This window comes from Alexandromys fortis, unplaced genomic scaffold, assembly GCF_014885135.2.
Source record: "Alexandromys fortis isolate MF-2015 unplaced genomic scaffold, M_Fortis_MF-2015_v1.1 scaffold_120, whole genome shotgun sequence".
NCBI lineage: Eukaryota > Metazoa > Chordata > Mammalia > Rodentia > Cricetidae > Alexandromys > Alexandromys fortis.
In genome coordinates this window covers 242,015-255,812 of record NW_026067999.1, presented here as the reverse complement: position 1 = coordinate 255,812, position 13,798 = coordinate 242,015, and positions in this window count along the sequence as shown.

Sequence of the window (13,798 nt, the reverse complement as noted above, 5' to 3'; positions counted from 1 at the left end):
TAGTTGTCCTCTCCACTTCCTCAGATGCCCATGTCCCCACCAAGCTTTTCCCCGAATCCCCAGGGCTAGTAAAGCCCAGCTGCCTGCATTATCCATCCCTACAGCCCAGCTGTGAAACGTGTTGGGGAGGCATCGAGCAGGTGTGTAGAATGCTTCATGGCTCTAATCGAAGTCCTGTCCTCAGATCCTTCTCAGTCAGGATCCAAGCAGAAAGATGACCCACAGTGATTATCTTAGCAGAGGGAAAGCAGGAACTGGGAGTTTTAAAATTTGCAACCCATTCTCTTTGGAGGGATGCCTTGCTCAGCCTAGATATAGTGCAGAAGGGCTTGGTCCTGCCTCAACTTGATGTGCCAGACTTTATTGACTCCCATGGGAAGCCTTACCCTCTCTGAGGAGTGGATGGGGGTAGGGTGGGTGGGAGGTGAGGAGAGCAGAGGAGGAGAAGGAAAGGGAACTGGGATTGGTATGTAAAATGAGAAAAAAATGTTTTTAAAAAATACAAGTACACAGAGTGTCACAGACATAGTAACTTTGGAGGAAGTCACCTATGAAGGAAGCTCCCATGGTTGTCAGAACCTAAAATCCTGGAGGAGAGACCATAGGGAACTAAAACCAAGGTTCCCAAAGAAGAGGCACCTATAGATCCTGCTAAAATCTTAGTGAGGGCACAAGGACAAGAGTTCTGATAGTGTTAGGAAAAGAAGATGGATGGGAGCAAATTACGCTCATGGTGACAGGAAGGGGCACTACCATTTGGGTTCCACTGCTAGAATGTTCTTTCTGAAAGGCAAAGGGCTTCGTGTCTTAAAGCTTTCCTGCAGTGCTTTGTGCATAGTGGAGTCTAAACCGGAGCCTTTGCTATACATAGGCCCCCTCCCCAGTGGACGGATGCTCACTGACAAGTGGCTGATGAGACACCACATTCGAAACTCGCTCCTGCTACTCCTGTGTGCAAGTCCCGTGGAACTCAATGCATTTTCCCAAAACTGTTCCTGCTTGGGAAGCTTGTCTCTGGGGAAGTCTTCATGGCATGACTAGTTCTGCGCAGGCCCCCTCACTTTAAACCCAGAGTCCTTCAGTCAACAGATGCTTCTCACCCCACCCACACCTCCTCCTCCCTCTCTGCTTGGGAGGCTGCTTGCTTCTAACACCTGTGGCTTTGCGTCTTGCCTGCTGGTGAATATTTGCTTCAGGTGGGGGTAAAGCTGGCTACTCTAGGCAACTAACGGCCTCGGGCAGTCATCACATAACGCTGAATAAGGTTTGATGAATCACTGTTGGGGCTCCATGGCCCAGGCCTTCAGGATCCGAGGCACGTTTTACAGCGATTCCCAGAGTGGCCTGGGAAAACTGAATCCAAGCTGCCTGTAGTATTAGCTTACAATGAACCTTCCAGTCCCTTCCTGCTGTTCCCTCCCTTATTTCCTGGACATTTCTCCCACTGTATCATGGGTTCATGTTCCAAGACCTGAAAATCTGCCTGTACAGCCTTGTTTGGGGAACAAATATGGTTCTTTCTTTGACCATTGTCTAGGTGTGTTTTGTTTTGTTTTGTTTCGCCTGTTGAAAGGTTTCTAAGCACTCTTACTTTTAAGAAAGCCAGGAGTTTCTTTCATGACATAATGACAGAAATGCAAGACAAAATGGAGCATGGACCATTATAGCTCTAGACTTCAATACCCGTCAGCAACGCACCTGTCCAGTAGCTCCCCCTCCACAAAAGACTTTGTTGAAGCAAACAGCAACACCAGTCAAAAGGGTATAACTGACCTCTACAAAACATTTCAGAAAAGGTTAGTGGAAGCACTGGAGATGTTGAACTGCCTTTTTTTAGGTATTCCTCAAGCCTCTCTCCAAAACAACAGCAGCAACAACAAAAATCCACACCATCTGCTGATTTACATCAAACTTTGAGTGCAGAGCGCCCTCTCGTGGTAAAATAGCAGTAACACACCAACTTGAGGCATACTGCAAAACTGCAGTTACTGCGCCATCTCGTGGTGAATTTGTGGTAGTAACTATAAGAGTCAAGGATATAATAAACCAGATGCCTATGTTAAATTTTTGAAAGCACAAGCAGTAAGCCATATAATGAAGACTAGAATAAATATATAATTCTTCGGTGAAAATTAGAAATCAACAAGTATAACCTTCTATACAGAAAACAATGAATAAAGTGAGGAGAAATATGTGCAGACTATACATATGACAAGGAATTGTTAACCAGAGCACATAATGAACCAAAAAAATCCTTCAATAGCAAAATACACATAATCCAATCTTAAAATTTGACAGTTTTGTGTAGTGGGCATATCTGCAGTCCCAGCACTTGGGAAACTGAAGTAAGAAGTTGCCATGAATTCAAGGCCAGTCTGGTCTGTACACTGAATTAGAGAACATGCTAAAGTACATACTAAGTTCAAGGCCAGTCTGGGCTACAAAGAAAGACCATGACTCTAAAATAAAATGCAGATAGATAGATAGATAGATAGATAGATAGATGTGGAGATGATAGATAGATGATAGATAGATAGATAGATAGATAGATAGATAGATGATAGATAGATAGATGATAGATACATAGATAGATAGATGTGGAGATGATAGATAGATAGATAGATAGATAGATAGATAGATAGATAGATAGATGATAGATAGATAGATAGAGAGATAGATAAAGGCAAATGGTCTAAATAAACATTTCTGTTTCTCAAAGGAAGACATGGAATGTCACCAAAATGCCCAACATCACTAACGATTAATGCCAATTAAAACCACAGTAAGATATCATCTTGGTGTAGTAAGAATGACTATTATTATTAAAACTATTAATAGTCATCAGTGCTGATGAGTAGGTGAAGAAAATAAGAGCTTTGCATATTGTTGGGGGATGGTAAGTTCATTCAACCATTCTGAAAAATAGCACGAACGTTCCTCAGAAACTTGGGTCCTTTGCAAAAACAAAAACAAAAAAAATGAAAACGAGAACTAACTATAACTGAGCAATCCCACTGTTAGGGGTAGAGCCAAAGGAATGAAACTGTGTACTGAAGGGACATTCACAGTGGGTGTAAAATCAGAAGAGAGACAAAGAAAAGGACACAAAAGAGTTGCTATGGCAAGTGGAAGAGCTGGGGCTTGAACTCTGGGAGTCCTCCTCCGGCATGCTCACACTTACCAACCAAACCACCCTCCTTCTCTTGGACATGCCATCAGCACTGTTATTTTGCTAATGGATACACTGAGGTTCAGAGAATGCAGTCATTTACCAAGGCTGCAGATTCAATGAGGTATTAAGTAGGCCGCAGGATTCCTGGCCTTCTGAATCCCAGTTCTCCCAGTTATCCAAGACACCCATCTCCGAGTCCTGCCATGCGTCTTCACTCACAGAATCTCGGGAGATCCAAGTGTATTATCTTGTACAAAGGGGAAATTCGCGCCAAGAACAATATTCTAATACACAGGTCCTTCTAGACCAGTGGTTCTCAACCTTCCTCACACTGTGACCCTTTAATACAGTTCCTCATATTGTGGTGATCCCCAACCATAACATTATTTTCGTTGCTACTTCATAACTGTGATTCCGCTACTTATGAATTGTAATGTAAACATCTGATATGCGAGGTAGCATCACCACCCACCTGTGAACACCGCTGTTCCAGAAAGCAACCTGATTCCTCTTCACTTTTAACATGGCTTGATCATCAAAATGTGTAGGACTCCTATAGTTACAGTGTTGATGCCAACATGCATGGATTCAGGAGATCCATAGGCCAGGATGAAATTCAAATAGAAATATAACCTGAAAATAGCCAGAAAAGGAGAGTCATTGGGGCATTAGAGAAAGCAGGAATTTGTTCCAAATTCTTTCAGAAATTTTCAAGCTGAACGAGATCTACTTTGGAATAATTTCATAACCCACTTTTGTCCTGAGAAGAGGTAGATAGCCAAAACACCCAGATGTGAGGGATAGTCTTTCCTTGGAAAGCTTTTGTTTGATTGGGCTCTGCTTTCATTTTATAGCAATTCATGTTTTCTACCCTGCTTTATTTTGCATCCTAACTCGTATTACCTTCCACAAAACCCAACCTCTGAATCTTCAGGTTATTACCGCAGCACATCAGAACATGTGATTATGTGCTGTCTAATTTCCTTTTGGTCGCATTTACAGGCAGTTATAATCTTTCCTTTGAATTTTTAAGCCGTCATTTCAGCCTGCTTGAAGATAAATTGGACATTATTCCTAAGGCCTGGAGGACTCTGCTGAGCTTCCTTAAGGCCCTAGGGTTTCAAACAAATGTCTTCCTTTTTCTGTTTTCAGAAAAGCTAAGCTGAGTCTCCAAGTTTGTCCCTTGCTATTGTCATTTCTTATTGTTTCCTTTCATCCCTGGAAGAAATCTCCCAGTTCAGCATGATCCAATGCCTCGGTCATTGGCTGAGTGATGTTTGCTTAAATAACAGCCCTTCCCAGATGGCTGATGCTACCTTCAGGTCAAAACATAATGAAACTAAAGAGTGATCAGTGTTCAGAAATCGTTGGAGTGTTGCTGGGTATGTTGGCATAATGCAATTCCATCAACTCCTCTGATTCATGGCAAACCTGAAAGGAAAATGTGGGGGAGGCACTTTTTTTTTTAATTTTCTTGCTTCAAGAGTTATTGGAAATGGCAGTTTCTGGCTGCCAAGGGTAAAAGCTTCAGAAAAACGAAAAAGGAGCGGTGTGTGGGTGTGCATGTTTGCATGCGAATAACTAGATGTTATGCTCAGCAATCATAACAAATATCCTGTTTCCAGTAAGCATTCCAGGGAAGGATGTCAAAGATAATAGACTTTAGCACTTATTTTCAGACTTACAGTACATTTTATTGCCTAGAAAGTCTCCTAAGGAACATGCAAAAAAGTAAGCTCAGGCATTAAGAAAATGTATTCTCCTTTCATCAAAGTGTTCAAATTATGAAATGTCAAAGGTCAATTAAAATTGCTGTTTTATTATAAAATACATTTATTTATTCAGAGAGAGAGGGAGAGAGAGAAGAAGTGCCACAGGGCCAGGGGATGGAACTCCGATCCTCTGGCTTAGCTGAAAGTGCATTTATCTACTGAGCCATTTCACCCACTTTAATATCTCTATTTTCGTCTTCTATGAAAAATTATTTTGAATGACCACAAGAAATGTGCTTGCTCTGGGAGGAAGGAACAGAGCTAGCATCAAAGCCAGAACAGCCTTTATTCACTGCCACATTTTGCACTCAAAGGTAGTAAGTCAAGCACAAATGATTCCCTTCACGTATGTGCTGTTCTGCGATCTCAGGGCGCAGCCCCACAGGTGGCCTGCTTTCATCTTCACAATACCTCTGAGGACAGGAAGGGCAGGTGTTATTTGTATCATTTTTTTCTAGTTGAAGAAACAGGAACCGGGAAAGTGCAGTGGAGACTGTCTCTTTTCCATTTTGCCTTGAGTAAACCTACATTTCCCAGGGTCCCTTAGGGTTGGCTCTAAAAGTGATACAAATCTTGTCCAGGAGAACATGGGTAGACAAGCGAACTATACGACAGAAGGGACTGGTTCATTAAACCATCATATGTACACATTCCCATTCTCTTTCCTCATGAACCAGCCAAATGAAGATTAATCTACGGATTAAGGCAACAAGAAAGATACAAGATAGAGAAAGTCTGAGGCTTGACTCAGTCTAGAAAGGTGACTTCCCAGGAAATCTAGCCAGCTAGGAACATATATTGGATGGTTGTGTGAAGAAGAAATGTGTTGTTTAAAGCAATTAGAGTTAATGTAGAGAATTCAAATGGTTTGCTCACTGTTATACAGCTAGGGTTTTCTTTGTTTGTCTGGCTTTTTTGTTGTTGTTTGAAAGAACCAATGATAGAATTCTGGCTTTCTAGTGCAAGCATGTCTGAACTGTGGCCTACTGAACACCTGTATTCCAGAAGAGCTGTGACTACAGCTCAGCATGTCTGCAGAAGACAACGTCGCAGCATCCCGATCTCGGGTTGAACCCCCTGCTGATGCCTATTTTAAAAGTCAGTTACTTACCAGCGTCAACTGCATGTGAGATGCTGGGATGCATCCCATTCTAATCCAGAAATCGAAGTATTTAAAACTACGAGAAAATACACAAGACTACAGCTCCCAGTGTTCCGTCCATTTTTTGCTTTTGTTCTTCTGAACAACTGTGCCAGCAACACCTAAACGCAGTGATGGACCCTGAGCTAAAACCATCAACACTAAGCTTTCTTCCTTCCTGATATTACAGCTAAGAGCCATTCATGGGTCTGTGAAGATGGCTCAGTGAGTGAAGTACTTACTGGGCAAGGATGAGGAGCCAATGTAAAAAGCAGGGCTGACACCATACATCTGTAACCTTGGTGCTCAGGAGACAGGAAGAAGGGGTCTTGGGAGCTTGCTAGCTAGTCAGTCTAGCCAAAACAGTGATCTCCATATTCAGCAAAAAATTCGGTCTCCAAAAGAAAGGCAACACACTCAGACAGAGTTATTAAGCTCATTTTCTCCTGTTGACAGTCTCAAATGCGCTTCTTCTACAAAGAACCTACTAAACGAAGCACAAACCTGGAAGATAAAGCCGTTGATGTTGGGCTGTGGGCAGACAGCCTCAAGGCAGAAGAGTAGGTGCCAAGGAAGGCTGAGGCTTGCATACATGAGGCAAGAAGTACTGGTAACAGGAAGCTTCCAAAATGCTCTGTGATTCAGAACCCTGGAGAGCTCCTCGTGCCCCATTACTGTAGATTGTTTCTTGTGAGACCAAGTTGGGTGCTCCATGCTTTCTTCATTAGTCTCTAGGACACATGGAGCTCATGTGCACTCGTGAGGCTTGGTCTCCTCCTCTCGGAAGAGTTCAGGGCCTGTTTCCACTGGGCATGTTGAGGCTGTCCTATTCTGAGAAAAAAAAAAAAAACTAGAAAAGTACATAATTGAGAGACATCATTCTCTTTAATTATTGTATTTTCTAGAAATGCTCTCTTTCTGGTTGGGCATTTGTGTTTAATTGGGTCTAGAATCCAAATAGCACACACACACAGAAACTTTAATACGTAAGAAATTACTTTATTAGCCCCTTGGTCCTCACAGGAGAAGCGCCTACAATTTACTTTTAAAAGGTATTTTGTCAAGCAAGTGACCAGTGAAAACAGGCCTTCTAGTAAAATAACTTTGCTGTAAGTGAATTTTTACAAACCTCAATTATTAAACGTATTTTTCATTATTGGGGTATTATAAGTATTTTCAGTTAATTTAAAATGCTAATTCAGTTTTCTGGGGTGTTTTTGAAAATGTTTTCCCTGTGTTATGTCATTTCTTCTATACACATGTTTAATTTTAGGTATTCAACTCTTTTGGTCATAAGTATGATTTTTATCACTTCAACGCTTATAAAGTTTAGGATAATTTCAGATACCTAAAATGGTAATAATTTCCCTCTTAAATTAATTTTTGTACTAATTTACCCATCTGAAATCATGGATGAAGTATGAGTTTCAATCCACTTTACTCTAAGATATTAATAGATATTCCAATACAATTTATAATCTAATCTTCTTTTGCCCTTATATTTTTTTACTTTAACCATTGGTACTGGTAGCCCGTGTGGATTGAAATATAGAAGATAAAAAAAAACATAGAAAGATACATTTTGAATATCATGAAAAGAAGCAACACGAGGTAAGATAGAATTATCCAAGACTTTCCTGTGTGGGTTGCACGTCCCCACTCTTCAGGGGCTTACAATCTTGCCGTCAAAGTTCCAATTTTGTGTTTATGTGTGCAAATGTGAGTGCAGGCCTTCATGCATGTGCATGCAGAGGCCAGAGGTTGGCATCAGGTGTCTTCTTGCATCACTTTTGGTTTTACTTTTTAAGATAGGGTCTCACACTGAACCTGCTGTTCGTTCACTGGGCTGCATTAGCTAGCTAGCTTGGTCCAGATCCAGCAGCCTTACCAGCACTAAGATAATGGGTGTGTTTGACCACACTCGGCTTTTTGAGTAGGAGATAAACACCAGGTCCTTGCACTTTAACAACTGAGTAATCTTTCTAAGCCCAGAGTTTAAAATTGTGACTGCACCATTTATGTGTTTGAACATAGCAACCTTGTAACCTTCTAGTATTTTTAAGTGGGCGTTCAAATTTCACTAACATAATGCAGATATGTAGTAAAATGTAGTTTCTGGGCTAGGTGTGTAGCTCAGCGTAAGATTCCCAAGAGCAATCCCAAGCACTACAAAAATGTGCAGCTTTTTTAACCCTTGTAATTTCCACAATGCTTTGATTTGGAAATAAATTTGTTGAGAACCATCATCTGCTGCATAACTTTTCCTGGGAAGGTTTCTAATTTCTATTCACCCCACATAAAGAGAACACAGACAGATTAAAGAAGGGATTTCATATAAGTCCAGTGTGAATCTCCAACAAAGTTTATTGGAATTACTTATAAGATCTTAGATTATTCAAAGATGGCCTCACCACTATGATGTCCTATTTGAAACTTATGATGTTTTACTGCTTGTGTATCTGTGCTGGCTTGTTTTATGTCCATTTGATGCAAGCTAGAGCCATCTTAAAGGAGGACGCCTCAATTCAGAGAATGCCTCCATAAGATCCAGATGTAGAGCATTTGCTTAATTAGTGATCAATGCAGGTGGACCCAGCTCATGGTGGGTGGTGCCATCCATGAGGAGCAAACCAGCAAGCAGAACCCCTCCATGGCCTGCCTCCAGGTTCCTACACTGAGTTATTGACCTGACTTCCTTTAATGATGGACAATAATTTGGGAATGTAAGTCAAATATATTCTTCCCTCTCCAATTTGCTTTTGGCCATGGCGCTTCCTCACAGCAATAGAAACCCTAACTAGGGTAGTATCCTAGGGAAAGGGTGGTACCTCTTTAGTCTCCTGAGTTCCCTGCTCTCTCTACAAGGTGATGTTCCTAAGCCACATCTCATGACCATAGCTGCCCTGATTCAAACAGTTTTTTGCTCATAGTTTCTGTGGCGTATCTCCGCCCTTTTACATTTCCTTCATGTCTCAAAATAAGATGGAATAATTTTTATTTTCTGGAGGCCTTGCATGCCTTTTATTAGATTTACTCTAAGCTATTTGTATAAATTTCATTTTCTGTTGGTTTCTGATTTGAAGAAATACACTGGATTTGGGGATATTGAGATTTTTTTATATCCAAAGACTGTATAAAATTGTCTTATTAATTCTCATAGTTCCTCTATCATATCACTTGTGTTTACTATGACTATAATTATAATCTTCGAATTCTGATAGCTTGCTATGTATTGCGTTCCAGTTCTACTTCCTTTTCCTTGTTTTAACCACAGGCTGCAACATTGCTCACAATGTTCAACGCTAGTGCTTAGCAGGTGAATCCTTGTTTGGTTTTGTTTCCACACTAGTGTGTGTGAGAGAGGGGGATTGCATATAGCTCAAACTGGCACTGACCTCACAATAATCCTGCTTCAGCCTCCTAAATGCTGCGATTAGAGCCCAGAGCTGGGAAGCCTGGTAAGGAATGCTTGTTTTGCTCCAGGCCCCCAGAGGACATTTTTCAACATTGCATCATTTAATACATTGCTTAAAATCAAGCAGGATTTTAAGATATCAAAGCTTTCTTTGATTCTTACTGAGTTTTCTTTGTTAAACCATGAAGGACTATAAAAGTTCTGCCTCTGTCAGAAGCATGTGAAATGGGAGACCCAAGAGACAAAAGAGACAGGAGCAATAAAGTGCGAGGAAGTCTGTATATTGGGTTTCAAGTGCCCAATATACCAGGAATAAAGAAGGCTCTAGATTTGCCTGCGAGGCCATCAAACTATTTCAACCCTTGCCATAGCTGATTGTGTTTTGTTTTTCCTTTTCATCAATACAACGTTCTGTCTTTGCATTCGGACTCCCTCAGATTTGCAGAACAACTACTACTCTGGCAACTGCTAAGAATATTGTCTGCTGTGCCACAGAAAAACGCGGGGCAGAGTCTTTAATGCATACTTCTTAATTATAGACTCCAGCAGTCACAATCATGACCCCCTAAATAGCAAGCTTTCAGAAGTCAGCTGAAGGCGTGCATGTCACCAGACAAAGCACTGTCAGAAATGGGGTGAGCAGAAAGAGATTCCTTTTAAAACACGACTGCTTTTGCAGAATCAGTGAAGTGAGGTTCCTGAGTTAACACACTGAACCACTTCGTTCCACCACCTGCGACTTCTGCCAGCACTGCCTTAATGTCCTTGTTGTTTCCTTTCTTTTTCATGAACAAGCTATCACTATGCAGTCCAGGATGGCTTCCAGCTCACCATCCCCTTGCCTCAGACTCGGCAGGAATTATAGGTGTGTGCTTCCATATAAGGATTCTAGGCTTATTTTGCAGGATTCATGGGTCAGGGATATCACAAGAAATAGGGAAGATGGGTATTCAGCTGAGTTCTTTAGAAAGAATCACTAAAGTTTGGGAAGATTTTCCTGGCTAGCTGAAGCCTGTGCACTGACAGTAAAGCAAGAAACTAGCTACAATGTCTTCAAATGCAACAATCCTCAAATATGCAGTGAATGTCATTTCACAGGATGAATATTTGTTGTGTGTTTACTCTGTTGCAAGCAAAGGAACAAGCAAGCAAGAAAGTTAAACCTAAATTCAACCATGTATTAGGCACTATCTATTATGGAGGGACGGTGTTGTTTTCTGCTGTCTTGCTGTTGTTGGGTTGGTTCCATTTTTCTTCAGAAAGGGTCTTCTGTGTAGTTCAGACTACTCTTGAACTTACATTTCTCCTGACTCTACCCTATGACTGTTGGCAATGCATATATATGCCTTAGTAATCAGCTTTAATCACTATTAATCATTAATTGGTGCCTTAGGGTTTCTATTGCTGTCAAGAGACACCATGACCATTTCAACTCTTATAATGGAAAACATCTACTTGAGGCTGGCTTAGAATTCAGAGGTTTAGTCTATTATATCATGGTGGGACATGGCAGCATGCAGGCAGACATGGTCGTATAGAAGGAGCTGAGAATCCTACTTCTGAGTCTAAAGGCAGAGAGGAGAGAGAGAGAGAGAGAGAGAGAGAGAGAGAGAGAGAGAGAGAGAGAGAGACTGAACCTGACTTGAGCTTCTGAAACCTCAAGCTCACTCCCAGTGAGACACTTCCTCCAATAAAGCCACATCTGCTCCAACAAGGCTACATACCATAATCTTTTCAAATAATTCCACTTCTTATTAGCCTATGGGATCCATTTTCATTAAAACCACCACAATTGGTAAATAAATCTGGATTTTTTTAAGTGGATAGAAAACACAGAATACAAGCATGTGTCTATTCATTAAAAGGCACATAGAAAATATACTAGACAAATAGATAGAAAACTTATATAAAAAAAACCCAGAAGTCCAAGAAGAAAGAATGAAATAGGATCTTTCTTGTCAATAAAATAATTCACCATAAAGCTACAGGACAACTACAGGGCAGTTACTGACATGGCATTCCCACTGGAACAAAATCTGCTAATACTTTTGGCTAAGAGACTGGGATGTTGCAGGTCTCGTGTGACTAAGTTAGGAGTAGATGGCTGAGATCCAGACATGAGGTCATGTAAAATTCTAAGAAGATTTCATACTATCTTAGCCATTGTTCTATTGCTGTGAAGAGACACTATGACCAAGACAATTTATAAAAGAAAACACTTATTTTGGGGTTCATGATTCTAGAAGGTAGATGGTCCATGACCATCATGGCAGGGAGCATGGCAGCAAGCAGGCAGGCATGGTGCTGGAGCAGTAGCTGAGAGCTCACATCCTTTCCACAGAGAAGAGAGAGAGAGAGAGAGAGAGAGAGAGAGAGAGAGAGAGAGAGAGAGAGAGAGAGAGAAACAGACAGGCAGACTGAAACACAGAGAGAGAGACAGTGACAGGGAATCAGAGACAAAGACAGAGACGCACCTCTTCCAAGAAAGCTACACCTCCTAATCTCTCCCAAATATTCCCCTAACCAGGGACCAAGCTTTCAAGAATAGGAACCTACAGGGGCCATTCTTGTTCAAGCTGCCACACATAGGAATCAGAAAACAAGACAAAATGTAGTTTGGGTTTACATTTCCCTAACAGCTGTTGGTGTTGGAAATTTTTCCATGTACTTCCGTTTGAACTTCCTCATTTGAAAAATGGTATGTTAAGTTCATTTCCCTGTCTATGTATTAGATTCTCTTCTCTTTTTGTTTTTAATTTTAGGGTTCTTAATATCCTCTGGGTATTGATTCTGTATCAGAGAAATGGTTAACAAGCCTTCACAGATGGAATCTGAGAGACAAGTGAAAGAACATGACAGCAAAAGAGGAATTTACTGTGTAGCCCAGGTCAGCTTCAAACTCTCAACAGTCTTCCTGCCGTAGTCTTGCGAGTTTAAACTACCACACAAGACTGCAAAATCATTTTTTAAAAAATGTTTTCCCTGAGTATTTCATACATGTATATAATAGAATATGATCATCTCACCTCTTACCTCTCCTAGTCAGCTCCCTCTGGGATTCCCAAAACATCCCCTAAAAAAAAAAAAAAAAAAAAAAAAAAAAAAAAAAAAAAAAAACCCACTGAATGCTGTTAGTGCTGCTCATCTGCGCATGGATTTGGTCCACCTACTTGAGCATGAAGAACCTACTAGTGGCTCTAAGATTCTTCTGTGATGCTGTCTGGGCCTTGGCCAGGGTGGAGATGGGGTGATCAAAATGTCCCATTTAGTGATGATCACCAACAGTTAGTTACCTTTTCTCAGCACGTGACCAGTTATGACTCATGCAAAACCATGTTCACATGAAGACAAGAAATGAGTATGATGGCTTTATTTTCTAGTTGGCCATTCTTCCTGGGTTCACCATTATAGCCAGTTGAAGCTGTCAAAGCGTTTCAAAGGCCACCTCTGTTGTACTTTCATAGATAATAAATATTAAGTCATTTTGTTCTTAAAATAAGATCACAAAATAAAAATATCATTTCATTGTGTTCTTTTTTGTCAATTCCAAGTAAGTAAACCTGTTATTTGCCCATTTTTAGAGAAAAATACTTGGTGGCATACATGTCATATTGTGTTAAAATATTTGAGTATTATCCTTGATGTCCAATGTCTATGCATATCTCTAACCTAACAGGGAAGCATTCACTCTGTCATGAGGGAAACAGGCAGGGAGTGCTGAGGCATGAATGCCCCTGAGAAAATTATCTTAGGAGTTTAGAAAGGCTAATTTTTGACTCGCGGTTTTGGAGATTGCAGACTATAATTGACTGGCGCTGTTGCGTTGGCACCGATTGCAAGGCAGCACATCCACAGCCCACCTTATGGTCAAAGAGAAAAAGCGAGGAAGAAAGTGGAGTATGCTCATCTTCTTTGGGAGCAGTCACCCAACGACCTAAATTCCTCACTCTGGGCCCCGATCTCTTAATGATTTCACGACCTCTCAGTGCTTCCAAGTTGGAGTCCCAGCCTGTGAAACACAGGTTCTGAGGGACAGTTATACAAATCACAGCATTCGCTAACAGCATCAGACCCCAAACTGACAGGCTGTGGCTGCTTCCTTGGCCATACATGGACTTTCTAAACTATCACTTGTCGGTCCCTATCAGGTTTATGTTTCAATAGCACCCTCTCTGACCTCTCTGCTTTCCGCTTTCACTTCTTCCCTGCCCTCCCCCCTCAACAAGTGTTATCTTCATTTCTCAACGGAATAGCATCCGCTTGGATCCTTTTTTTTTTTTTTTTTTTTTTTTTTTTTT